At 40.0% G+C, this 26384-nt stretch overlaps 1 long non-coding RNA gene across 1 annotated transcript; it reads right to left on the reverse strand.

The window, feature by feature from the left end:
• Positions 1–23782: 23782 nt before the first annotated feature.
• LOC107838436 (uncharacterized) lies at positions 23783–26379 on the reverse strand. Its single transcript, XR_001664498.1, has 2 exons — positions 26230–26379; positions 23783–25947 (listed from the first exon to the last, which is right to left on the reverse strand). It is a non-coding gene; the product is annotated as an uncharacterized LOC107838436 (long non-coding RNA).
• Between the last annotated feature and the right edge of the window lie 5 nt (positions 26380–26384).

Genomic DNA, 26384 nt, shown 5'->3' on the forward strand with positions numbered 1-26384 from the left:
TTTCTGATATCAGTATTTAAATATCTATCGATTATTGTACAAACATCTTCTAGTGTACAAATCATGTAATTACTACAGTAACTACATATAGTAACTTACTCCCCTCTCTGACTCGATGGTTTTCCTTGAACAGGGAGGCAAGATCCCCATCCGCTGGACGGCCCCGGAGGCAATAGCCTACAGGAAGTTCACCTCGGCAAGTGATGTGTGGAGTTTCGGCATTGTCATGTGGGAGGTCATGGCGTTTGGGGAACGGCCTTACTGGGACATGAGCAACCACGAGGTTTGTCTTCATTTGTCAACTCTTTTAGTCGGGACGTCATTGGAAAGATGTAACAATTTACCAAAATAAATAAATAAATAAATAAAATACCATCTGCAGGTGATGAAGGCCATCAATGAGGCGTTCCGGCTGCCAGCGCCCATGGACTGTCCGTCGGCCGTCTACCAGCTGATGCTTCAGTGCTGGCTTCAGGATCGCGCCAAGAGGCCGCGTTTCGGAGACATCGTCAGTCTGCTGGACAAGCTCCTGCGCAGCCCAGACTCACTAAAGACCATCGCAGACTTTGATCCACGGTAAAAAAAAAAAAATAATTATACCATACCTTTAATAGATATCTTTTCTGGTGTGGATTCAGTCCTGAGTGTATGAGGTTCTTTGAAACCAACGTCCTTCAAAAAACTATGAATCAGGATTTTGTCTGAGTTTTAGTTTGTGATGAATAATAAATTTTATCAATATATAAAGAAAATTGGGAATTTGTGGAACTACGTGTGAAAATAACACTGAAGTAGTTCAAATTGGGTGAGGCTGCAGAGTATAAAAAGTAAAATCACGGTACACGTGTCCCTTTTGTTTCTGATTCTGTGAGTGAAAGCGTGTTTCTCCTATTGAGACAGAGCAGACACCAGAGACAGTGAGAAAGAACAAAGAGATGTCATCCCCATATGTTAATTACCTCTTACCCCGACTCCCTCAACCGGTTTTTTTTTTTTTTTTGTTGTTTTGTTTTATCACCAACTGGTTTCCTGCTCAGTAATTACAGACCTCAGTCATCTGTCTCTTGTTGTGGGAAAGCGTGTAAATAATTATCATTAACGTTTAGGTCTGCTCCCTTTCTTTTCCCAGGGTTTCCATCCGCCTGCCCAGCACCAGCGGCTCGGACGGCTCCCCCTTCAGGTCGGTGTCCGAGTGGCTCGAGTCCATCAAGATGAGCCAGTACAGCGAGAACTTCACCCGCGCCGGCGTCGTCACTATGGACCAGGTGCTGCAGATGAAGAATGAGTGAGTGACAACACATTAACTTCAATATGGACTGTGTTCATTTTCTTGACGCGCATAAAAAAGCAAAAAAACGAATATATGAATAAAAAACAAACATAGAAACAGAAAGTAAGGTACTTATATGTTTGTTTTTATTAGTTAAAACTGCAGTATCTAACTTTAATTTAAAAAAAAAAAAGTTTTGAGTATTTCTTTAAATTATCATTACATTGTAACACTGTACTACAAGAAAAATAATTTATGAAAAAATGAGCTCCTCTGTCGTCTCCCAGTGCTCTCGCTGGCAGACACACACCACTCAGTCAGAAACAACCAATCAGAGCCAGGAGGAGGGTTTTAGTGCTGTCAATCATATCCTTCCACCTTTGCTCTTTGCTAAGCTAAAGCTGGTTCACCACAACATTGCCTGCCACAAATTCTAAGGCTAGCTTAGGTTACCCATCTGTAACAGTGGATAAACTTTGTTTTCCACCATTAGCACATTGAGCAGCGCACAGGAGCTTGATTGACAGCGCTAAGACCCTCCTCTTGGCTCTGATTGGTTGTTTTTGACTGAGTAGTGTATTTCTGCAGACCACAATAGCAGCTCAGGAATTGGAGGTACTTTTCACAGATAATCTGTCTCATGGCATACTGTCACAACATGGTGACATTTTAATAAATATGGAAAAAAAACCAAAAAAAAAAACCCATATTTTTATTAAAGTCACAAACTGGAGTTTTAAGGAATCTGATCAGCTTAATCATTCAGGTGTGATTAACCTAACTGACCACTAAACACTATTTTTAAACTGTTTGCAGCTTGAGGAAAATTTCAAATGGAAAATCTAACGGAGTGAAGGAGCGGTGGGCACATTTTGTGGTGGAGTTGTGGTTTCTGTTGCTCTTATTCAGCTGCGCTCTCTCCATTCTCATCCTGCCCTCAGCCCAGACACACATAGGCCAGCACTTTTGCCGGAGCCCTTAAAAACCACCAGTTTTGCTTGTTTGGGTCAGGAACCTTTTGTGGCTTCTCCAACATTAAAGGAGAGCGGCATAGACTGCAGCCAAGTGGAAAAAGATCGACTTGAAGCTGAAATAGACGGATTTGATTCGAAAGCCTAAAAGGAGACTGAAGAAGTTGGCTTGTGTGCCCCCTAAAGTTTTCACAGCGCAGTTTAAGGGAATTACACCTTCCATGGTGTGTAGGAGTCCTGCAGGAGGCAATTTACCCAAACAGGCGCAACCGTTGGTGGGTGGGGGGGAGTCTATGGTAAAACACATAATTTAAGGTTCCTTTTGAAGAATAATGAAGGCCAGAGAGTTTCTAACCACATAGCCAAAATGAAGCCACCTTTTTTTTTTTTTTTTTTTGCCATTGCACGTGCTTAGGTTTGTAACCATGAGAACAAGACAGGATGAGGTTTAAAAAAAATCCCAAACTGTGTTATAAAGAATGTAGGAGCGCTGTAGAAAATCCCAGGGCAGGTTTGACTAGTTTATAATTTTAGAATTTCATGCTTGCCTTGTTCTAAGGTGGTCCTACTACCGATTGTTTTCATAAATTAGGCTTTTCATATGTCACATTTGATTAATTAATTGCATACAAAATTAAAAATGATCAATTACTCACATTTTTTTTTTTTTTTTTTTTACATAAATAAGTCAGAATGTTTAAATTGTGTTTCTGGTACGTCTGTAAATCTGACATGCAAACAACATCCTCAAAGAAAGCTGCTTTTCTTGTTTTCTGCAAAAAATTATTTGATGGGACGTTAAAAAGACTGCTGTTGTGGGCAAAAAGGAGTTAGCCCATTGGCTAAGCTATTAACCATAAAATAGCATCTCAATGCAAAACATGTTGCAGTAAAATGACTCTAGGTTGTTGCTAATGCTAACTTTCCTGCAGTTGGTTAGTGCTTACAAAATGCAAACCACTAGCTCACTGCTGCGCTAGCAGCTCCTAACCCACAGCGGACCCTGCCGTAACTCGCAGAGGCTTGTTACCATGGCTACCGTTGACGTCAGTGAGAGATTTTCTGCAATGTTAGGTTGTTTCTCTGTCATTATCATAGCTGCAGCACAATGGCAACTTTGAACTTGTATGCTCAAGGTTAGTGTGAGCAGCATGTACACAGACATGATTGACAGCACCATCCTACTGGCTCTGATTGTCTGTGCTTTTCTGCAGATGGCTGTAGGTCCACAGGTTTCACCCAGAAAAATGTTATTATTGAGACAAATATGAAAACCTGTATCATTCTTACTCTTCTCAATAAGCAGTAGTTACTACCTCTTGTTGCTCTGTCCTCCCAAAGCACTAGTAGGTGGGTCGGTTCATAGATAGAGCGTCCAACTTAAAACACAGAGCCTCGTATCCCGGGCTCGTAATATTTGACTGGATGATACTTTGGGATACAAATGAAAAATTAAACAAAAAACGTAAAAATGCTATTTGTCGTGACATCTCGTGCCACGCAAATTTTATTAAGCTCCAAACATACATGTAACTAACTCTCCTGATCCTCGGGAAGACATCTGCACCACAAAGCCGAGACGAGCCCTTTTGAAGTGCTTGTCGTGCAGCATGGTGTGATTTCTTGTTTCCATCTCGGGGCATCTGGTAGCACTCTCTGGAAACCACCAGTCATTTACAATCCACCCTCTGCTTCCCAGACAAAGTGATTCATGGTCAACGGGGAGAATCCTCGTTAAGTAATTAAAGCTGTAATTAAGGCTTTGACTCCGGGCTGGTGTTTATGCAGGGCTTTTTGCAGGATTCGCATGTGTGTCTCTTTGCAAAGTGAAACCCCCGCTAATGCTCGTTTTATTGTGGAAGATGAGTTACACCTTTTGGCAGAGCGAACTTGGAATGCACCCCACCTAGCTGGACCGATTTAAAAGTTCAACCAGAACGCGTTCAACTCTAGGCTGGCATTTCATCACCTTAAATGAGTCTGTGATTACTCCAAGACTTTGGGAGGCTGGAAGGATGCATGTGGAAACTGTTGGAACGAGGCCAGGGTGCAAATATGTGCGCAGCTCTTCTTCAACACCGCTCTGTCTCTCCTCCACAGGGACATTAAGAACATCGGCGTGCGACTGCCCGGCCATTTGAAGAGGATAGCTTACAGCATCTTGGGCTTGAAGGACCAGACCAGCACCCTGAGCGTGTTTGCTGTGTGATCCTCCGAATGAAAGGGATGTGAAATTGGACACAGGCAACCCTTTGAACTCCCCGGCCAAGCTGGAGCGTTCTGCGGGGAACGGCACCCAAACGGCAGAACTAGGAGAGAAATGTGCCAAGCTTTTGGGCCAAATCAATCAGACTAATTTACTGTACCTTCTAGAGTTCTTCTTTTTTTTTTTTTTTTTACCCACAGGGAAACGGAGCACATACCTTCAACAGATGTGTAATGTAGACTTTTGATATTTAAATAGCTATTTTTGTACTATAGTTGTCTTCCGTACGGATGCGATTCGTCGCTCATTCACTTTCGTCCGTTTTCCATTCCTGCTTCAGCTTTATGAAATTGCACCCTGAGTTTGTTACGAAATGAACAGGGAGAACGTTTGTAAGAGCAGCAGAGTCCAGTCAGAGTTCAGATTATGAGTCTCTCACTGATTGGCTCTCAGGAGGATGAAATGAGTTTGAGCTAATCCAGATTTAGGGTTAAAAAAATTAAAACAGGTTGTGAATGTTTCTGCTGGTTCTGTGCAGAAATTAAGCTATGATCTTATGGGTGGTGTTTATATACAAAAAAAAACAAAACAACAACAAAAAAAACACAAAACAGGATGATTAGGTACTTTTTTTTTCTTTTTACAAAGTAAGTTTTTTATTATTATTATTCCTCTTTTGCAATGAACTGTTACAAAAAACATCAACAAAAACATTTTTATAAGAATCATATAATGTAGCACTTGGAGCGAGTCTCATATTTGTCACATGATTGTAAACATAAACGGGCATTTACAACCAAAAACGGACGAGCTATTTGTGTCCTCTGAACCATTTTGCATTTTGCCTCTTTTTGTCGGGATTTCGTGCAACAGACCAACACAGTGCTTTGTAGTGGAAGGCAAATATTAAAAAATAAATAAATAAATAAAAGTCATTCCCACAGCATGGCGCTGCCACCTCCATGTTTCATGAGGAAAAATTTTGTATCTGTGCCTGAAATGTTTTGTTTTTTTGTGGTGCCATAGCGACCCGATAGTGCCTACTTTGACCTGACTACCGAGTTCCTTACATTGTTTGGGGATAAACTGCAAACAGTATTTTATATGACTATCTGGCTGCAAGTGGTTTTGACTTGCCACACTTCCATTAGAGCAAGATTTTAATGTGTCTGGTAAAAGCTGTCATGTCAACAGATTCTCCTCTCTGGGAGTTGGAGCTCTGCTGTTGGGTTTCCATCCCATTTTGTTTTATGGCCTCATCTCGCTTTAAACCTGGCTCTAACTTCAGCACAGGCCTGTTTGGTTTGGTCCGAGTCAAGTCGAGTTCATTTGTTTTCCACATTTCAGCAACAAAAGCAGCTCAAAGTGCTTTACACCATAGAAACTTAAGCAGCCGATTATGAAACAGGCAATAAAACATTACACTTTGCCATCATCCACATCATGAAGCAAATGTACATTAAACATACTAATCAATGTTCCAGATCGGAGGCAGCTCTGGACAGGTCGGTTTTTGGCTTCAATTTAAAGAAGCTCATTGCTGTTTGCGGTGCCGTTGGCTGGACTTTATTTAGAAACATCAGAGTAAAAGGGGGCTCAAAGAGTTTTAAAACTTTCCGTTGTTCTTCCATTTTGCGTTGATGTACTGCTTTGTGTTGGTCTGTCACGTAAAAAAAATCCCTACCAAATACTTGTGATTTTGTGTTTTGTAATTTGCAAAAATGTGAAAAAGTCCAAGGGTATTAATCACAAGGCACTGTATGTGAAAGTTGAGACTTTTTCGTAATTGAAACAAGCGGGAATTCTGCAAAACTTCTCAAAAAAAATAAGTGAGTCGAGAAAAATACTCACCAAAAAAAAAAAAAAAAAAAAGAAAATCACTGGTGAGAGATCTCAGCTATAGTCTTATTTTTATTTTTTATTTTTTGCAGTTTTACCATTTTCCAAGCGTCCTTATTAACATTCAATCACATTTTGAGTGAGTTATTTTCAGATTTAAATGAAATGCTATATGAATGAGCTGCTCGACTCGTTCCAGACGTTTTAAAGTGCCTGTTTGTGGAAGATGAACCAGTCTGCCTCCTCTTTACGTGAAGCGGCTCTTCTGTGTAGCAGTTTGTAGTTGAAACCCCCCCAGTGCTCTTAATCCATGACTGCAAATCTTGTGTGTTACTGATGTACACCTTCTTTTACTTGAATTTGTATCTTGTCGTTAAATGAGTGATTCTGTTGTAGCTCACAAACATTCTGTTTCTTTTTTTTTTTTTTTTAAAGGGATGTATTTTTTGTTAATATCTGGGTTTATTGGTTGGAGTTGCATTTTGTAAATTTTGTACAATATCCAGTATCAATCATATTTTCAGACTGCTTTTATTTTGTGTGTGTGTGTGTGTGCGTGCGAGTTTTTTTTTTGTTCTACGCTCATGACTTCCCAAAACTTCCTTCATCTATGAGCAAACCCCTCCTTCCTTTGCAAATTCTTCCTTTTTTGTCTGCTGTTTTATTCTGTATTTAATAGTGTATTTATTTTTGAACTGTTATTTATTTATCCTGATAAACACTGAGCTGGGTTTGTAATTGGAGGTTGCTCATTAAGCCTTAATTAAAAGAAAGAAAAACACAAACAAAGCCATTTCCCTCCATTTTTTTTTTTGCATTTCTGATCTGTTCATGCCTGTGATTGCATTCTTGGCGAATAAATAAAGTCTTAAGCTGAATTCATCAAAGGCTGTTGTATAACTGTTTGACTGCAGGGCGGACTAAAGGCTTGTTTGTTGTATTCATGGTGCCAGGATGTTTATGCTTCCACCTAGACTTGCGTACAACACAGCTGAGTGATTTTAACTCGGAAGACGGAATCTGATGTAAACATGCGAGCGCTTCGTTACGTCCTGAAAATGAAACAATCTCACCAGGCAGTTTCACACAGGCGTCCAGACAGATGACGTGTGCAGCGGCTCCGGCAGCAGCTGCTGCTGCTGCTGCAGCAACCGGTTTGAATGGTCTGACATCAACAGCAAAATATTTCAATAAGTAGCACTAAAAACTTGTATTTCAATTCATTATTCAAAATATGTCATTAATGTGTTGGTGATTAGTGTGGATTTGCTGAGAAACTGATCTTTTTACTTTGAAAATGAGCAAAAAACAAAAAGATTTGCTCTTCAAAGCCCTTTAATGAAGTCTGGAACACACTTACTTAAATTAATACTTAAAATATATATTTAAAAAAAATCTAGGTAATCTTATAAAAAAAACGTATGTTTTGACAAATACAATTTTCATTTTGTGGGGGAAATGTTTTTTCTCGTTGCTGTTTCATCTGTATTGTACAGTATAGAATGTTATTCAAAATAATTTATGAAACAGAGTTAAATATTTTAAATATAAGATTTATTTTTGAAAGGTTTCCTTGAACGAGAGGTGACCACCTTATTCTCAGGGTTTATGGAGCAGTATGGCCTGTGTATTGCACCCAGTGACGCTTATGGACTTATGACCGTTTTTCATATTTCTACTTCCTCTTCTGCTCTGCAGTGAGAGGTTTGACTCACAGAGCGACCCACCAGGTCAGGTCTGCACCTTTACAGTTAACAATATTCACCCCACTGTTGCCAACTTATCGACTTTCTTGCTATATTTAGCGACATTTCAGACAAAAAACATTCATATCAGCCAAAATCAAAATGGGCAGGTCAGACTTTTTAAAGATCAGTGACCAGGGATCGGCCAGAAAAATGCAATCAGTGCAGCCCTACACACATATTCATGACATCCTTTGATTAAATAAATTTCTCTTAAGCGTAACTCCAATAGCTAAACATTTAATTTATATTATGAGTCTTTTTATTTTATTTAGAAGTTGATATAAAAATATTTGTTTTAGCCACAAAATGACTATGCTCAGCAGCAAACAACACATCCCCAACTACAGCATAGAGTGATGGGTATTTTCTCAACCTACATGAAAGAACTCCAGACAATGTTACTTAGTTTTCAACCAAATTCTTGTGAGAATTGAGAAAACACAGAAAACCCTGGCATTTCTGCTTGTCCGGTAGAAGCCAGGCTGGCTTCCCCCAGCAGTTTACCATGCATTCTGCCATCCTGCTGCAGAACCTGTCTTTTTATTATCAGGGAAAAGAGAAAAGGTGGGAGGAAGGGCAAGACAGGAGAAACATAAACTACTTTTGCACACAGGCAGTTTCATAAACTAGGAGTATTTGGGTAGATAAACAAGCAGCTGTAAAACATAATTCATGGTTAGGGAAAAGCAAGTTTCATCTTTTCATACAGTTAATTCTTTAACATGAGGGTGGAAAGGAAGATGGGGCCCCCTGATAATCATGTTACAAAGACATTCTTGTGAGTGTAGGAAGACAAAGGTTCCAACCTAACATCAGGTCACACACACAGTAAAAAGCTAAAACCCTTTAAATAAGAAACAAACTAACTACTACTGTGAAAGTGATAACAACACAGAATGTTTCTAACACAGAGTAGCTTATTGATGTAGTAGCTATGAAGCCTGATGTAAAAACATTTTGCTAGACAAAATCAAACATTGAGAAGTTTTAATTATTATCAAATGTTATGAAATATGGCATTTTGAAGCCAAAAATACCTCAGAAATATACAGAACCGAGCAGGAGAATCAGCTTATTTAAAGTTTAAACTCAGTTTCACAAAAACACAAAGACCCGATCATGAATGTTTGGCTGTTGAACTACTGTTCAAACTAATTTTCTGTTAGCAGCTTTACAAATCTTTTTTGTAAACATTACATTACCAAGGCACATTAAAACAAACTTTTATCTTGTTTTTTTTCTATTCTTCCTCTTGCTTTTCTCCCTCCCTGAAGGATAAGTCCTTTTTTAAGACATTGTTTAACTTCTGACTGGAGCTTTGAACATTTGGATGTGCTCTCAGAAAATTAGAATATTGTGTAAAAGTGCAATATTTCTTGCCAGTCACCTCAGAATATGAAACTCATTAGAATAATCACATGGTTGTGATTATTCTAATAATCACAACCATGTGATAAGACTGACATGACACTGTCATAAACATGACATAACATCTGTCATGAACATAAAGAAGTCTTTATGAATGTTTATGACAGTTGTCATGAAGTGTCGTTTGGTAAATAATGACATTTTTAATGCAAAGTTGCTCCAAAAGTTGCATTAAAAGTCCATTAAAAGTGCCAGCTTTGCATGATTTTGTAAATTATGATAATTTAATGCAAAGTTGGCACGTACTCCATCGAAAACAAACAGGGTTGGAATCCACAACACACCAATATGTCTTCTGTCTCCGGATACAGTTTCATGTTGATTAGGTCAAATGAGTTAGATAGCGACAGTTCACACTAAAACATGACAGTTCCTGTTCTCAGGGGGCTTGGCCTAAGTGATGTCATCATTTAACCATTGGGTATTGTAGGGGATGCGATGATGTTCAATCACTGAAAGTTTGGTGCCTCTGTGCATTTTTGTGTAGGAGTTATAACAGTTCACAGTTTCATGGCGAATAGGTGAACTTTGACCCCAGGAAACCCCCCTTTAGCAAGCACGAAAACGCAAACCTTTGATAACTTTTAATCGGCCATGCCTTATGAACGATCTGACGGAGTATTTTCCTTTTGTTATCGGCTCTAAAGGTTAAAGCTGATTGATCGAAATCCCTAGGAGGAGTTCGATCAAATATGGAGGCTGTAAATGGCCGAAATGGGGTCAAAATTCGAACTTCAATCCAAAATGGCAGACTTTCTGTCATACTTGCACTATGACATTAATTGTAAATTCTGAGCATCTTGGGGAGCTCTACAAGTGTACCAAATTTTATGTCTTTACGATGAAGTAAGTTAATAGGAAAGGGTCTTCCGAAAGCTCAGAGGTGGTGCCGTTGAGCAGTTTCTTTTGTGATTTTTGCTTTGACCTTAAAATAATTAAAATTTTACACGGGCTCTATATGTCCGCCAAGTTTAGTGAGTTTTTGAATACGATAAAGCCTCCAAAAAGCCAATTCATTTGGCCCACGAATCATAATAATAAACAGCACGATTACAATAGACCTTCGCAGCGCTTTCGCTGCTCGGGCCTAATAATGTTGTGGCACATGCACTAATCTAAGTCCAAATTAATCCTCACTGGTTGAGACCACTTAGAGATTTAAAACTTAAGAAATTTACAATCAGTTATTATTAAAAAAAGTCAATGAGGTTACACAAAGTGTGATATTGAAGCCCACATGAAGGAATGTGTCAACGAAGAGTATTTTGAAGTGTGTCATGTTTGAAGTAAATCAGATAGTTTAAACAGATTTCTCATGAAATCAGAGATAACCGCCACGTCCTTAATGAAGAGATCCAGAGAATCTGATCTAGAGATGGATTTGTTTGCGAACTCTCTGACTCAGCCTCGTCTTCATCTGCTCGACTCGTGCTTCTTGTCCCGTCGGTATTTTCTTACCGGGTTCCCAGGCCTTTTTAAAACTGTCTCAGTGAGAAGCCCCTTTCAGAACTGGCGGATCTCCAGAACCGGTGACTAATTTAACTGGAACATTTTCAATTGTAAACCCGGCATATAAACAGGATTTATTTAAGGCGTTGTTTTCAGGTACGGATGAGTCATGGAGCATAAAGCCCAATGGTCTGTTGTGACTAATGCTGCTTTTTTAATTTAAAGGGTTAAAAGTCATGCCAGAACACATCGCAGCTATTTATCCTTATGTAAGATTGTGTTTGCTCTTGTAGCAGCTACATGGGGGACGTGAGGCGTTTATTTTCTAAATAATCCAAAAGGAATGCATCTGTTTGAGTGTGTGTGAATAGGAGACGGAAGGTTTTGAAAGAGGATTACATTTTTTGCGTGTTGGGTTGCCTTTCCTTTGCTGTAAGATGAAGTCCTTTCTGTTTCCTTCACTTCTTGTTAAAATGGCCAAGAAATGACTCACTACTGGCTGCAAAGATTAATTTAATTCATCCAAATAATCTTTGACAAACTACTTCTTATCATTCAAAAGCATTGCTCTCAGGTTTGCAGGAAAACAAATTTAAAACTATTGTCTTTGTTTTTTTGCATGCTTCCAGCACATGGCTCACTTGATGGATGGACTTCTTATCACTACAAGCTAATAATCACCAATATTTAAGCAAGTCAGAAATGCTGAATGTTGGAAACTGCGGATCACCCTTACAATAAAACAAACATATCTTCCTTTTGTTATGAGTGCATTTTCACAACATGTAATAAACAAGAAAAAGCTGCAGAAGATAAGCATATGCAGGACTATGCAAGGAGATGTGAAGAAGACATCTCCTTGTTAAAATTTTATTTTGCTTTGAGAGAAATTAGATTATGACATTTTATATGTAAGCAAAATTTTACTATGTCAGGCTATTGTTTTTTGTTTTGTTTTAGCTCAGTTAAATTCAAAAGTACTTGTGAAATTTAATGTTGTGGCAACTCATATACAACTCTCTCTTCAAAGAGTTGTTGTAGATGCTAATGGCTGTGGGGAGGGAGGAACTCCTGCTGTGGTCTGTATTACAGTGTCTGTGAAGAAGCCTCACACTGAAGAGACTGCTATTGTGACTGTCTGATGAAGACTCCATAATGTCCTTCATTTTATAAGGAATCTTCTTCCAGACGTCCCAGAACAGAACAGCTTTTGTTTTTCTGTAGTCATTGACTCTGACGCTGCAAACACAACAGACGTTGGCAAAAGAGATTGCACTCTCCACAACAGACGTACAGAAGATCTGCTGCAAACACTGAAAAACATAAAGCGAAGTTTACTCTGTCCCTTCTTATGCAATATGTTGACCATGTCTAAGGTGTAATGATTCAACCCAAAACTCAGGAAGAGCAATAAGACGTTCCCTGACAAGCTACAAAGTGCGACGTAATCGACAGATTCTCCTTTGTGGCTGCTCTCTAGCCAGGCTCTGCAGAGCAAACAAGAAGCTGAGTTGCTTGTTAAACAAACTGGGAACATTCCAGGAGCAGGAAGTAAGAGATAACACAGGTGGTTTCCCAGGAACTCCTCCTCAGTGAATTGGACCACGGGAAACCTGCAACTTTGGACATCTTAACTGCAAAGGAAAACCAGATTGTCCATTTACTGGGGATGATTGCTTCACCCACAGGAAGACTCTACTCGTGGAAAACTGGAAATGATGGTGCAACTGCATGGAAAAACTCTGGCAATGGGGTAAGTCAAAGAGCAAAACATAGGAGCATCAATGATTACAATGTCCACAATTCAATATTCGATGGTCACAGAAAAAAATCCAAGTCAGCAACACAGCAGGCAGACAAGGCAGAACAAATCCAGAATCTGAAGGGAACGGGTAGATGAAGCAAAGTTTAGCTAGAAGTGATGGTCAGGATGCAGAAAACAGGTCAGGTACACAATCACAAACATTGACTTGGAACTAGAGTTTAGATTTATGGCCCAAAATTCAGGCCAGGATTGTTTGCTCAATGGTCAGGTTGGGTTGGGCCGGGGCTCCTGTGGCAGGTTTAACAAGCCTGCAATACATACAGTACAGAGAAAACCACACAAGAACGCACAACATAAAGGTGTGGTTAATGTAATTAACCTACTTATAGGTAGACTAGGTAGACTAAGTACTCCTTCACGATACCTATTATAAGTAGTGAGTGGAGGAGTAGACAGTTTAATCCGTCGAGGAAATAAAAAAAGTAAGCAGGGTTACCACAAAACGGAGCTGGAAGACGTTAAACAAAAAGCTAAAAGCTGGTGAAGTTACACTGCTTACTTAAATGGTGGCGTAACAAAGAAGGCAATATATATATATATATATATATAAAATGATATGTCAGGTTTACTTTGGGCCTGTAAATAAAGTTGATCAGTCAAGTCGGATCAGGATGCCAATGGGCTCAGGCCAGGTTGTGTTGGGTTGGTTTTAGACCCAATCTAAACTCTACTTGGAACTACTTCAGGTTTGAGACACGGACGATGACAGCAGTGAGTGAGTGCAGAGCAGGAGTTTACACAGGCAGCAGCACAGAAGGCAGCAATCAGCAGCTAGCAGGAGCGGGAGGGGTAGAGCAAAGGTGCAACACGAAACACGACAGGAACAAGGAAGTCATGTCATGGGGTAGGTATGTTTCTCATGCCACTGAACCGCTGAAACACATGGAAGTTACAGATTTTACTCTAAACCCCTGACAGGAATGCAGTACGTCAGCCAACACGTTAGCATCATCTGCTTTACTGGCACCGAGTTTAATTTCACATTTCAAGAATCACACTTGCTGGAAGCTCAGATAAAATGGAACTCCACAGGAATCCAGCAGGTTTGTACATGCCACGCTCTCCTTCCTGTCTTTACCTTGACTCAGTCTGGTGGCCTTATCACCCAACCCCCGGCACGCCCCGTGACCTCCTGACAGGGAAATCTCTGCTGCCTTGTGTTCTGAATAATCATAAACTCTGACAGATTGGTGCGACTTACCCAGCCTTCAACGAATGTCTCTAGATAAGAGCTGCACGCTACAAGGAGGATCGGCAACATGGAAGGATTGAACCAATCGGCTACGTGTTGCAAGGAAACACGGCCTTTGCATGGGAACTTGTTGGATTTGCCACTGAGTGTCTTGTGAGCCTTCGTCCTTGACTTCCAGCTGGCTGTGTGTGTGTGTGTGTGTGTGTGTGTGTGTGTGTGTGTGGGTGTGTGTGTGTGTTCTTGCCTCTGTTAAACCAATAGGATGCCCAGAAATAGTCCTGGCTTTATGTGGCGACTGTAAACTGAGAAAGCCTTCCACTATTTTCCATCTCCAACCATCCATTGCTCTTAATGTTTCACAGCACGTGCATTTTTTTTACCCTCCTCTTCCATCCACGATGGAAAAACAGGAGCAGCGCAGTTCAACTGATGATTGGCCCTGTTAGGATTTATGCAAATCCCCATCCGAGTGCATCAAAGCGGAGTTTGGTTTACGTCCGTGTCTTTGCCCTGTAATGGGATTATCCTCGCTCCACAGAGGCTCAATGTGTGGAAGTTTGCGTCTTGTCATTAGTACTGTAAATGACAGAGGAACACGGGGAGGCAGAGAGAAAGAGCAGGAGGGGAGATGGAAGTCTGGTGATGATGGTGGAAGTAGGGAGAGAGAAAAAGAGAGGGGGGGTTAGCTGGAGATTTGAGCCATACCAGAGCTTTACAGCAGGCCACAATAGCATGTGTGGTGATTGTGTTGAAGGCTTGGCGTCCGGGGCCGAGCTTCCCCCTCTGTAGACCGTTGTATGTGGGGGCCCGCGGCTTTTCCCTCCTTCTTGTGGCCTGTTAGATGTCTTTGTTCCCCATGGCGGAGGCCAATTGAGAGAAGAAATAAGGGAAAAGGGAAAACATTACCACAGCATCGCTCGTGTATGACCTCTCCCTACACCCCTGCCCTTGGGTGTTTTTAAAAATTTTTTTTTTTTTTACATGTTTTATTCTTTTCTATGTTATGTCCTTTTGGCAACCCTCAGTGTCACGCGCGGGTCTACGAACTGGCAAAAGCTCAGGAATCTACATCCTTGCTAATTTTAGCGTTGGGTTCCTGACCAGAAAACACATCCTCCAATTTCTGTCTATATCGGTCCTCCTGCATGCGTCTTTCCGTTCCCGTCTCTCTCGCAAGCAGCCTGAGGCCTTTTTCTTTTTTTCTTTTTTTTTTGTCTTTTGCAGATTATTCTGCGAACTCACTCTCCTCCGAGACCCTTCATTTTCTGAATTTCACCGTATTCTCGAGGCACGACTTTCTTTCTACGTCCTGATCTGAGAACCCGAGAGGCAGCCGTAAGCTCCTCTCCAGGCCCTGGTCTGTAAAAAAGCAAAACAAACTGAAGCCGTACTGTAATAAACTTCTCAAATAATATAATAGGGAGAAAAAATAATCATTCCCAGCATCAGGCACTTCCCTCAGCCTGCTTGCCGAGAGCTGTTTGATGTCACCACAGACGACATGAGGGGGAGCGGAGAGCCGTAACACAAGCTGCTGTTGACACAAGCTTTGTCTCCCTGCAGACAGTTTGTATATTTTAAAAGCGTCCGCCTAACTCGCTCCATATTATTGCTGATGTCACCCGACGCTTTAAAAGTCCCACAGACACCGCCACACAGGAAACGGCTCGCAGTGACGCTCAGGTTCTCCGGAGGCTTCGAACAAGAAGATTATCGGCGGGTTTCTGTTCGAGTTATCTTCGTTAAACGACCTCAAAGAGCTGGAAGTCTTTACAAATCACCAGGAATGCTGTGTTGAAGGAAATAAATATGCAAGAAATTGAATTAAACTATTTAAGAGAAAAATATTTCCTGTTGAAAATGAGAAATGTTCATATATCAAAAAGGAAATGTAACAAAAAGAAGGCACCTTAAGTCATTAAAAAGGGACTGAGCCTTCAAAATGGAAAACATTAGAGAACTTATAATTCAGGTGAGTCAAATGCAGGTGGATCAAGAAAATAACTGCTCGCCTAAAGTTGTTTAGGTTGATAATTAAAAAAATTGAAACAATTGGGAACTTTGAACATCAAGGCTGGACAACAACAACACATTTAGGCACCATGTACTGCCAGAATGATGGAAGGCTAAAAAAATCTAGAAAGATATAACACCTTAATATACAATTTGAATGTTTTTGGTTTTTGTTTTGAACAAACATGTAATAAATTTGATTCAACATTTGATTTTCCTGTGTGAAGTTTTTTCTTTCTTTCTTCTTTTGAAGAAAAAGTAAAAAGATGTACATGTTTTACTTTTCCTATTTGAACTAAACATAGATTTGGATTTTATATTGTATTGGGGAAAAAAGAAAAGTAAAAGCAGAAAGGTGAAAAAAAAAGAAATACAAAAAAAAGAACAAAAATATTAAACAAACATAACAAAGAAAAAAATGAATAAATGAATCAGAAAATTACACAAAAATAAAATGAGAAAAACAGAATATTGGCAAAAAAGAAGCAAAAGGGAAGACGAAAGAGGAAAAAAAAAACATTGAAAATCTTTGGGTACCTGATTCGATTTTTGTCTGGCAGAATCACAACAACAAAAAGAAAAATGACTAATTATGCACATGGATTTTGTATTTTCTTTTACTTTGAACATTTTATGTTTCAACTGTAGTTGAAAAATAGAAAAACCAAGAAAAAAGGAACAATGAAGTAATTTACAAAAAGGAAAAACAAAACCAAAAGAGAAAAGGGAAAAAAGAAACAAAAAAAGGACAAAAGCTAAAACAAGGAAACCATTTAATCACAGGACTCCCATGGCTACCTGCAGACATTTTGAAAGTCTTAATCTGATGTTTCTAACACATCTATATTTTTTTGAGGAAGATGTGTGAGTAAATGACAGACATTGAGAGGTTTGAAAGCTTGAGACATAATCCAAGACAGAAACGGAGCGCCAAAAATGTGTCAGAACTGAAAACCAATGAAAAGACAGATCCTCCAGCAGCAGAACAAAGATAACAAAGACAAGGAAAACAAACATATCTATTTTGCACTGAAATGTCTGAATACCTACTTGCTGGCTGAGACGGTTGAGTGACAACTTTCTGTCTGTATAAACAGATCAGTAGCTCGACTCTGTTCCTGTGAGAAGTTCACTGCTCCAGTGTTAAAACAAGAAGTCTCTGAGGAAAAAAAGAATTATTGTCGACAATTTGTGTGATTAATACTTGGGCTTTTGTCACTCACATAAAGCGCACAAGTCCACTGCAGCCTTGATTTTTTTTTTTTTTTTTTAGACGTCACCTCAAATGTCTGCGGCAGAAAGTGACTTTCTGCAGATGCTACCTGGCGAGCGGCTCTGGAACCGAGTCCAGGAAACGTGTGAATGGTCCATTGTGTGAGCAAAGCAGGTCGCGCTCTGGAGAGCTGACAGAGAGGGATTGAACCTCTTGATGATGATGAAGTTCTTTACCGTCTGCCTTTGTTTTACTTTCCACTTTGTTTGTCAGGGAAGCATAAACATGTACAAAGAGAATAACAGTGATCATCATAGATGAATTGGTGGCCTCCGCCTCCAGGCTCAGCGTACCATAAACACAACTCCGATTTCCACAGCAACTAAATCCAGTTGTGAAAACACATTTTACTCGAAGATGATCCGCCTGCATGCTGCTTGTATGAGCATGCAACTCCTCACAATGTCTTTTTCACGATTTTCTACATGTTTTCATGTGCAGGGGCAGAGTTAGTCTATTTGGGACCTGGGGCAAACACCGTCATGGGCCCATCGTTTCCACCAGTTTCAATTTTTTTTTTTGTTAGACTACATGATGTTTATACTCTGTATATTTATTTATTCATTAATTTTCATTTAATGAAAATAAATAATAAATGAACACATATAGATGTAGATGTTAAGGGTCATTTTTGTGTCTTGTAAACTATGAGGAAACTTAAAGGAAACACACTTTCCCCACTCAGTTTCCAACAGACTAGTGGGAGCAGCAGTTATCAAGCGCCTGGTGGAAATGTGAGCTCAGCATAGGAACTACTTCTCAGTCCAACGCTCCTCAGAGTGGTTGCAAACGGCATAATGAGAAGCATTGTTGTGATGACGAGCTGAGGGCAGCGAGAGCTTCTTAAAGAGACAGAGGCGAAATTTCAAGGCATCAAGTAAAGAAGATACATTTCGCTGAAGTCATTTTTGACATATGGCGCATTTTTAATACAGCAGAAAGTAACATAGTTGTTTGATTGTGCTACTATGTGGCTAAAAAAATACGTAATAACATCACTTTTTCAAATTGCTCCAGACCTTTAACCTTCTCTCCAAACCAGATTTGGACCTTCAAACATGACATTTGAGAGTTAAAAAGAAAAAAAAAAAAACAGACCCAAAACATTTTATTTACTTTTGACCCGCGCTTCGGCTTCAGTGTTAATGTTCCCAAATAAGATCTTGAAGTCACAACAGAGTTTTAACTCCACAAAAACAAAAGACAACAACAACAACAAAATCACTCCCAGCCTTGTTTAATTTTTTTTTTTTAATCTCTGTCTCGCAGCAGGCCGTGTCTCTTTCTCTGCCGCTTTTATGGCTTCTTTCTTCTGCACAGCTATTCTTTGTTTTGCCCCCCTTCCCCACCCATAGTTTCCGCCTGCCTGCATATGTTTTGGAGCCCATTAATCGTCCCCTGCACAACATGCACCCCAGCAGATAATTACAGTCATTAAACCAATTAGGGAGCACATGGAGGGGAGGCCCTGAGGCCTCACACTCCTGTTCTTCTCTAACGGTACAGCCGAGGTGGTCCGCCGAAACTCTGGCAAAACCTTCAAAAAAGAGCAGGGAGTGAATTACTTCAGCCCAGCTTTGGATTAATGCAATTTCCTGTTGGTGTAGCCTTGAAAGACCTTGCCAACTTCGCTGCAGGCCAAGTAACCAGAGCCGTAGGGCAGCAGAAGTTCTATCCCATTTTGAGATTTTTTTTTTTTTTTTCCGGGGCGTAGCAGCCACTGAGGTTGGTGTCATCAAAATATGCTCTTCTAAAAGTTAAAGAGGATATTTTGGGGCTCCGGTGTAAAAAAAAAAAGAGAGAAAAAAAGAGATCCAAAGTGGCAGGAAAGGGAGGGAAGAGCGGTCAATCTGCAGACAGTGGTTTTCAGCTGAGCTGGTCTATCATGTGATTCAAAGCTAATATTATGTTTCATTGTGCCTGACACAGTGGGAGTTCTGGGAGAGCAGGACCGTAGCACCGTTTACAGGCCATCGTGGCTCCTTAGATGTGCAGACAGATAAAAGTGAGACTTCCCATCGTCGTCCACATGTGCAGTCAAACCAGGAGATTCTCACACATCCCCCCCCAAAAAAAAACAAAGACTGATGAAACAGTTTTCTGATTAATACAGAACAGTGAGCGCTTTTACACTCACTGTTAACAAGAATGTGCGAATTTTATTGTTTGTTTTTTATTTATTTTATCTTGTTTCTTTCTCTCTCTGCTCATTATTTCCTCTTTTTTCTTGTATTTATTCATTGTTATATTACTGCAACTTTTCCTCTTGTAATGTCGTCACGTTCCTACGTCATTTTGAGTTTTTTTTTTTTTTTTTTTGCCTGAATCATCTTTTGGGGGAAAAAGATAACTTAGGCCATTATTATAGGAAGGTGACAATGTGGAATGTATGTAACTGCAAGAGACAAAAGACTGCAACTACAGAAAAGTGTCTCTATTTTTTTTGTTGTTGTTAAAAATGAATAAAAACTGTTTTATTCATTTAAGTTTAAAAATGGAAAAAAAGAAACAGTTTTCTGTTCTATCCCTGCGAAGCAGCACTTGATGCTGCTCTTCTTACCTCTTTGTGGTCGTAAACAGCGGGAGTCATACAGGTGTTCTCTCCTGACTTATTGACGGCATGTAAAAGTGGAAAACGCACAGAAAGAAAAACATATTAAATACTTCACGCTAAGGGTTAGATCATGGGGCCCACCCGGCACTTTCAGCCCCGTCTATATGTGATTTTAGAAAATGGATATGAAACGCGATAGGTTCTTAGCCACAAAGGTCACCCTTGGCCACGGGGAGGTAAAGTTTAAGTTTCTCCTCAATTAAATAAGGAAGCGAGATTCTCTAAAGCTTACTGACAGGTTGAGCCTTGTCAATGTAATCCGCAGACAAAAGAAATATAGAAATGACATTTATGTGGCTTCAGTGGCTGTTTAATGGCTTTTCAGCACAAAATACTTTCCAAGCAGTTAGGCTAAGCCAGGATTAAATCTCCCCAGATAAAGAAACAAAAGCATCATGTTTGCTTTGGAGACCTGTGTCTGCGTATCCACCATTTATGCATGGAAACTCTTTCTCGCGCTGCCTTGCGTACGTCTTCATAACCCTTGATGTCTTTCGCATTTTCTCACGTTACAACTAAAAGCCGCATTTTCATGAGGTTTTATTTGATAGATTCAGACAAAGTCCTGGGTAACTGTGGAGTGGAAGGGAAACGATCCACTCTTTACTTATTTCTTTTATATAAAGCATTCAGAAAGTCAAGTTCATTTGCATCGCACAAGTCACAAAGAACTTCTCAGAAAAAAAATGGAGGAACAGGAATAGATTCATAACAAACATGTCAAAAGAAGAAAAGTAAGAATGAGAAAAAAACCCCTTAAATACTAAAAGCAAAGGCTGTCTGTGGAGCAGTGGCTACTGGCCGTAACGTGGAGTATGCATGGTCTCCCAGTGACTGCATGGATTCTCTCTGGGTACTCCGACTTCCTGCTACAGATAAAACAAGAAAACAAAATGGTTCTGCCAGGAATCTGGTAGAAGCATTTTGAATGAATGGCAGATATTTAACTGATTCGACTTTATAAATTAGAAACTTGAAATTGGGCCTCTGTCTCTTTAAGAAGCTCCTGCTGACTCTGAGACTCCATCTTCAGGAAGTCATCACTACACTGTTTCTCTATTGGCCCTTTAACAACGTTTTTACCAGAGTTGCACTGAGAAGTAGCTCTTTAATGAGCTCAGCAGATGTGTTTGCTAATTCCCACTGGCTAGTCTGAAGGGATTGAGTGTGGGAGGTACAGGGAACGGGCGCTGTATGAGGCTCGGTAGTTTGGACACTGCAGGTCCGAGAAGGAGCTGCAGCTTGAAGGGTGCAGCGAGGTTCACCCGGGCATTTGAACAGCTGAATGGTTGCCGTGGGAGACTAAAGGATTTCTCAAACATGCGTTATTTTTGATGAGGGAATAACATTTTAACATGATGCTTAAAAAAGTCGATTTCACATATAAGTCTGCCAAAGACATATTTCACATATGAATTGATGTTGACTTTCACAACCAAACAAAAACAAACTAAACAGACGAAAAGCAACTGATTAAGCCTTGGCTGTGCTTTACCCTCAATCAGCCGTCTTCCCAGGGCTGATTGCTGCTGACTGTACATTCTGCAGCCTCAGTGCAGCCAAACCCCGTTGAGCTAAATAATGATTCTCCTGGAGTAAGTACATTTTTGTCAGCTCCCGCTCACCAAAGGCAGCAGTCTGTACAGGGAAATGTCAAGTAGGAAATTTAATGCATGAGGTGGGTCTATAAAAAGCACGGTGGTCTGTCAGCTTGACCTTGTTAACAACACAGAGTTTCTCCCTTCCAGAAAATTAGTTTCCATATTTCGTTTAGACCTGGCCGTCCCTACGCAAAAACACAGTGGGGGGGAACTAAAGTTCCACAGAAGCCAGAGTAAACTTTGTTTGAGATAAGAAAATGGAGGCAATCACATTTGTTTTCCATCAAAACTTGACAGTGGAAGCAGAAAAAAAAAATAAAAAAAATGGTGTCTCGTGAAAACTTTGCAGGATCTCGGAGTGATCCAGTGAAGAAAGGCTTCCAGCTCCTGGAGGACCACAGAGATGATTGTTGCTGAATGGTTGTGGCTTCCCACTGAGGAGCATCACAGACTAACGAGGATGCTCAACATTCCTCCCACTGCCTTTTTGGTCCTTGACGGAAAAAATATGACTGACGCAACCCTCTCCCACCCCCCAAAAAAAAGAAAAAAACAGCGTCTGATCAATCTCAAGGTTTATTATACATGACGGGGGCTCTAAAATGACCAGAGACTGAGTCACACAGAACAAATTAAGAGCCATTTCAAAAGTGCACAGGGTGTTAGGACAGAGTGTCCATAAGACAGAACAGGGACACATGGACGCTTCATGATTAGCTGACAGCACTGTGATGGATTGTGCCGGTTTATTCAAAGTGAGGGGCAGTAGTAAACCCAGAGGAGGCTTCTGAACACTTCATTCTGCATTTACGAAATTATTCATAAAACAATTTTCAAAGCAGTTTATTCTTTGTAAGCCTTTTCCCCCCAGAAAATAAACTTAAACACTGTGCTGAGCTCCTTCAGAAATGTTTGTTTCAACCGTAAAGGAAATCCATTTAAAAGTGCCTTTCAAAGGCACAGTGGCTCTCAAATGTCTTTGTCAGAGCTTCACAGACAGCTCTTGTTAAAGCCTCTACCGATCGAGAAAAGGCATCTATTCTTCAGTTAAACTGAAAACAAACACATTTACAAGAAGGAAAAATGTAAAAATGAAACAGACAAAAAAAGGTGTAATAACCTGGTAGTGTGAGAACATCCTTGATCAAATGCTTTGTTGGATTCACCTTTCCTAAACACCGAAACATGACCAAAAGTTTGAAACTGGAAAAAAAATGTCTAAAAACTTTGTCTCTGAAAAATAGTTTCAGACAATTGTTTTCAGTTTCAATTTTTTTTTCAGTTTTGATTTTTCTTTCTTTTCTTTTGAACAAACTTTACACCAGTGCCAGAGCATCTGCCCCACTTCCTCTGGACAAAAAGTGCCTTTCTGATTTTTCTTTTTCTTTTTTTTTTATGTGGAACTTTCTAATTTCAACTTGACCTATTTTTATATTTGATCACCAGCCCCAGAAAATATCAGACCGTACCGTAACATGTTCTCCCAGACGTTACCCTGGACAGGATGTTACATATGAAACGCTGATCTTTCAACACACAGCTCCGCTTTTTAATTTAAACATGTTCTGACTGAATTTTCTGCATTCTTTTTAATTACTATTGGAAAAAAATTCTTCATTTTACAATGTCACTGTCCAGTTGTTGTCACTGTGTCGCAATACTGATAATTATTTTATGCTCTTCTGCTGACCAATTCCTTTGTACAATGAATCTTTTTGTAACTTATTTAGTTGTAGATTTAGTGAAGGATGCAAATTTAAATAAAATCTTGTTAGGACAGTAAAACTGAATTTGTGGTTCATCAGGTTCTCTGCAGTTGAACTTAAACAGACTGAATCCTTAAAATGAATCAAGAAAAGGTTTAAAAGTGTGCACACATATAAAAAACCATATTGTTGCTTTTTAAAAAAACATATACTTCACACATTTGTTTTGCTATACAGTATAATTATAGTTTTGGAAAACATTTCAAAATAATTTATTTTCTCCATGGCAAACAGACATTTTGTTTACTTAATACCGATGGAGCTCATGCACTTCTACCTTTCTACCAGCAGAGGTCAGACAGATCCTGAGCTTCTCCTCTTCTTCTGTCGATAAGAGCTGCTTCAGCATGAATCGCTGATACATTGAACAGCCTCTCAGACTGAAAGATGGGATTTCACTGGAATGTTTCCAAGCCGGTTCAGATTTCCGTCATAACAATTAGGAAGGCTCTTTGATTTCATGCACAAGCAAAGGGCAAAGGGGTGACTCAGCATGTTCTGGACAATTTTTCATTTAGTCCAGATAGATTTTTCCAGAGTTTCTTGACGGTTTTCCTGGGTTAGGACATATTAGGTTGGATTCTCCCTTTTTTTTTTTTGTCTTTTCAAAGTTTTCCCCAAAGGAGCACAATGAATTTTCTGGGGGGACCAGCTTTTCTTAGAGGTGCCTTGGTGTTTGGCAAGTGTGTGCCTAGAGGTTTCACAAACACTCCAGGGATCATTGGTAGCCCACCATAAAGCTTTTTATATCTGTTTACTCTTTCCCATAATGTCTTCAAAGAGTCCCAGATGGCGGCACATTTTCTGAGGGACTTCCACAGAGTCCTGATGAGGTCGTGGGGTTCGCTGAGGTTTCCAGGAACCGAAACAGCATCACATCCAAAGCTGTGTTTACTGGTGCAAAGGGGGGAGGGAGGCTCTTGAAAGACTTGTGATCTCAAGAAAACCAAGAAAACATTTCATCTTTTTTACTTTGGCCGCAGGAAACTGAGAGATTAATCTGCGTAGGTCAACAGAAATATCAAGCATGTTGCCATCAGATAAACTAAATTAACTGTGAAGAGTTTGGCCGTTTATAAATGTTTGCTGTGAGGATGATTTAATCAGATCTAATCTCTGTAATCACTATCAGTTTTTCCGAGGCCTCTTTCATTATTCCCTTCTGTGAGAATTTGCACTTTTCTTCTGATGATTTCTGCTCTGGTCAAGAAAAGGCCTCTGGCTTCGCTTAGAAAGGCAAATTAAACATATCACTCATATCTTTCCAGTAAATTCCTTTAAACAAACAGCCTGTCTGAATGTTGACCAACTTCATCAACTCAGACCTCCAATATCTAATAAAGCCTTTTCTGTTTTTCCTTTCCGATTTTCCTGGCCAATTACTTTTGGCACAAGCTGCAGAAGCATGGATGTGGTTGCCACGGCAACAGGATTTTCCTTCACCATGGAGGGAAAGGCGCTGTTGCTCAGTGTGACGTCACCATCAGCTACGACGCCAAGATAGGAACCACCAGAGCTGGGAGAGGAATACAGATTGTGTCATTTGTTCTTGTATTAGATGGTATGTCACAATGTATTTGATCCAGATTTAAGTCTAAAGTTGTTGGAGATCCACTTCTGTCTTCAACGCTGCTAAAGTGACTATCAGCTTCATCATGTAGTCATAACACTTTTAAGCTTCAAGTGAAGATTTGCTGACGTGATAAGGAGGCAAGCAATTTGGCAAGTAGAAGTCCTTGTTGATGAAATAGATGTCAAGATGTCTATTTCTTCAATAGTCCAGCGAACTTAGGAGCAAAGGCATAAAATGAAACAAAAACCTGATGCAGCAGCCGAAAGACCAACAACAACCTGCTATTGAAAATACAAACTTTTTTGGATCACGGCTGGACCAAAACAAAGAGCTCAGCTTGGAGGATGACCAATACGGACAAAAGAAACAAAGATGGTCAAGAAAACAAACAAAAACTCTGGAGCATTTTTTACTGAGAAGATAATGAGCAGCACAGGGAAAAGGTGTGCTAGTTAGCCATGTTGGACCAGCTTAACCAGAAAGCAGGAAGCCATTTTTGAGACGAGGAACCTGACTTGGCAAATACTGAAAAGGACATAGAACGGCATTTAAATAACTCTTTAGAACATCAGGGTTAGAGGTGAGACACATCAAGAAACATGTAAAATTAAAAAAAAATCCACAGAATGAGTCCTTCTGCTTTAGAAAATAAGAAGTGGTTTCTTACGCTGATGACAAAAAGCGATTGCAAGGAGGCACGTCTGGTGTAGTGAAGAACAAAACTGAAAAACAGGCAGACAGTGAATAGAAATGCGCCTCCTTTTGTGTTTTTTTGAAGCAGTTTTTTTTTTCCCTGACCACATTTATGAAATAGTCCAAGGAGGAACCTGACCAGAAACAGGACAGCAGTGCTACATGTACGCAGGGACACCAAGCTGAGATACGAGTCTGCAGCACTGAAAGTAGAAATGCTTCTAAATTATTCAACACAATATACACTGTATTGTTTACTTCACCAAATCTCATATCGCAGTGGATACAATAAACTCGAGCAGTGAAATAATGTGTTATTATTACTAACATGAATCCCTCAGTCTCAACAAAGTAGAGGAAGCAGAATGTGGAGATGTGACTCCTCCAGGGTGAAGCATGGTGGTGGTAGGGTCATGCTGGAGGGGGATTTTCTTTAGCAGCTGATGAGACTTAATGGGTGGGGCTGAATACAGTCGTAGAAAAAAACTGTGGGAGAGAGAGAGGCTATTTCAAAATACGTAATGCAATTAATCTGGATCGCGTAATTAACACGTTAAACTTTTTAGATAATTCGCATGGACTAACGCCCAAACATCGACAGGCCTCGTAAATGAGAAAGAAACAAAGACAAGAAAAACAGTGTTACTTCAACTTGCATTTTTACTCTTCTCGTTGAAAACAACAGCAACAAATGAAAGTGAATATAAGACCAAGAACTGAAACCAAAACAAATCTTGAGAGTTACGAGAGTGTAAATGAAAGGCAAACCTTAAGATGACCTAACAAATGTTTTATCAGCTGCTGAGCTTGGCGTCCATCATTTAGCCTTCTTCATGCCCTCTGCTCCCAGTGCGGTTGTGATGGATACAGCAGCATGGAGAGGGAGAATACAGTGGGAGGAGATCAGGAGACAGAAGGGGAGG

This window comes from Poecilia formosa, unplaced genomic scaffold (assembly GCF_000485575.1).
Source record: "Poecilia formosa unplaced genomic scaffold, Poecilia_formosa-5.1.2 Scaffold255, whole genome shotgun sequence".
Taxonomy (NCBI): Eukaryota; Metazoa; Chordata; class Actinopteri; order Cyprinodontiformes; family Poeciliidae; genus Poecilia; species Poecilia formosa.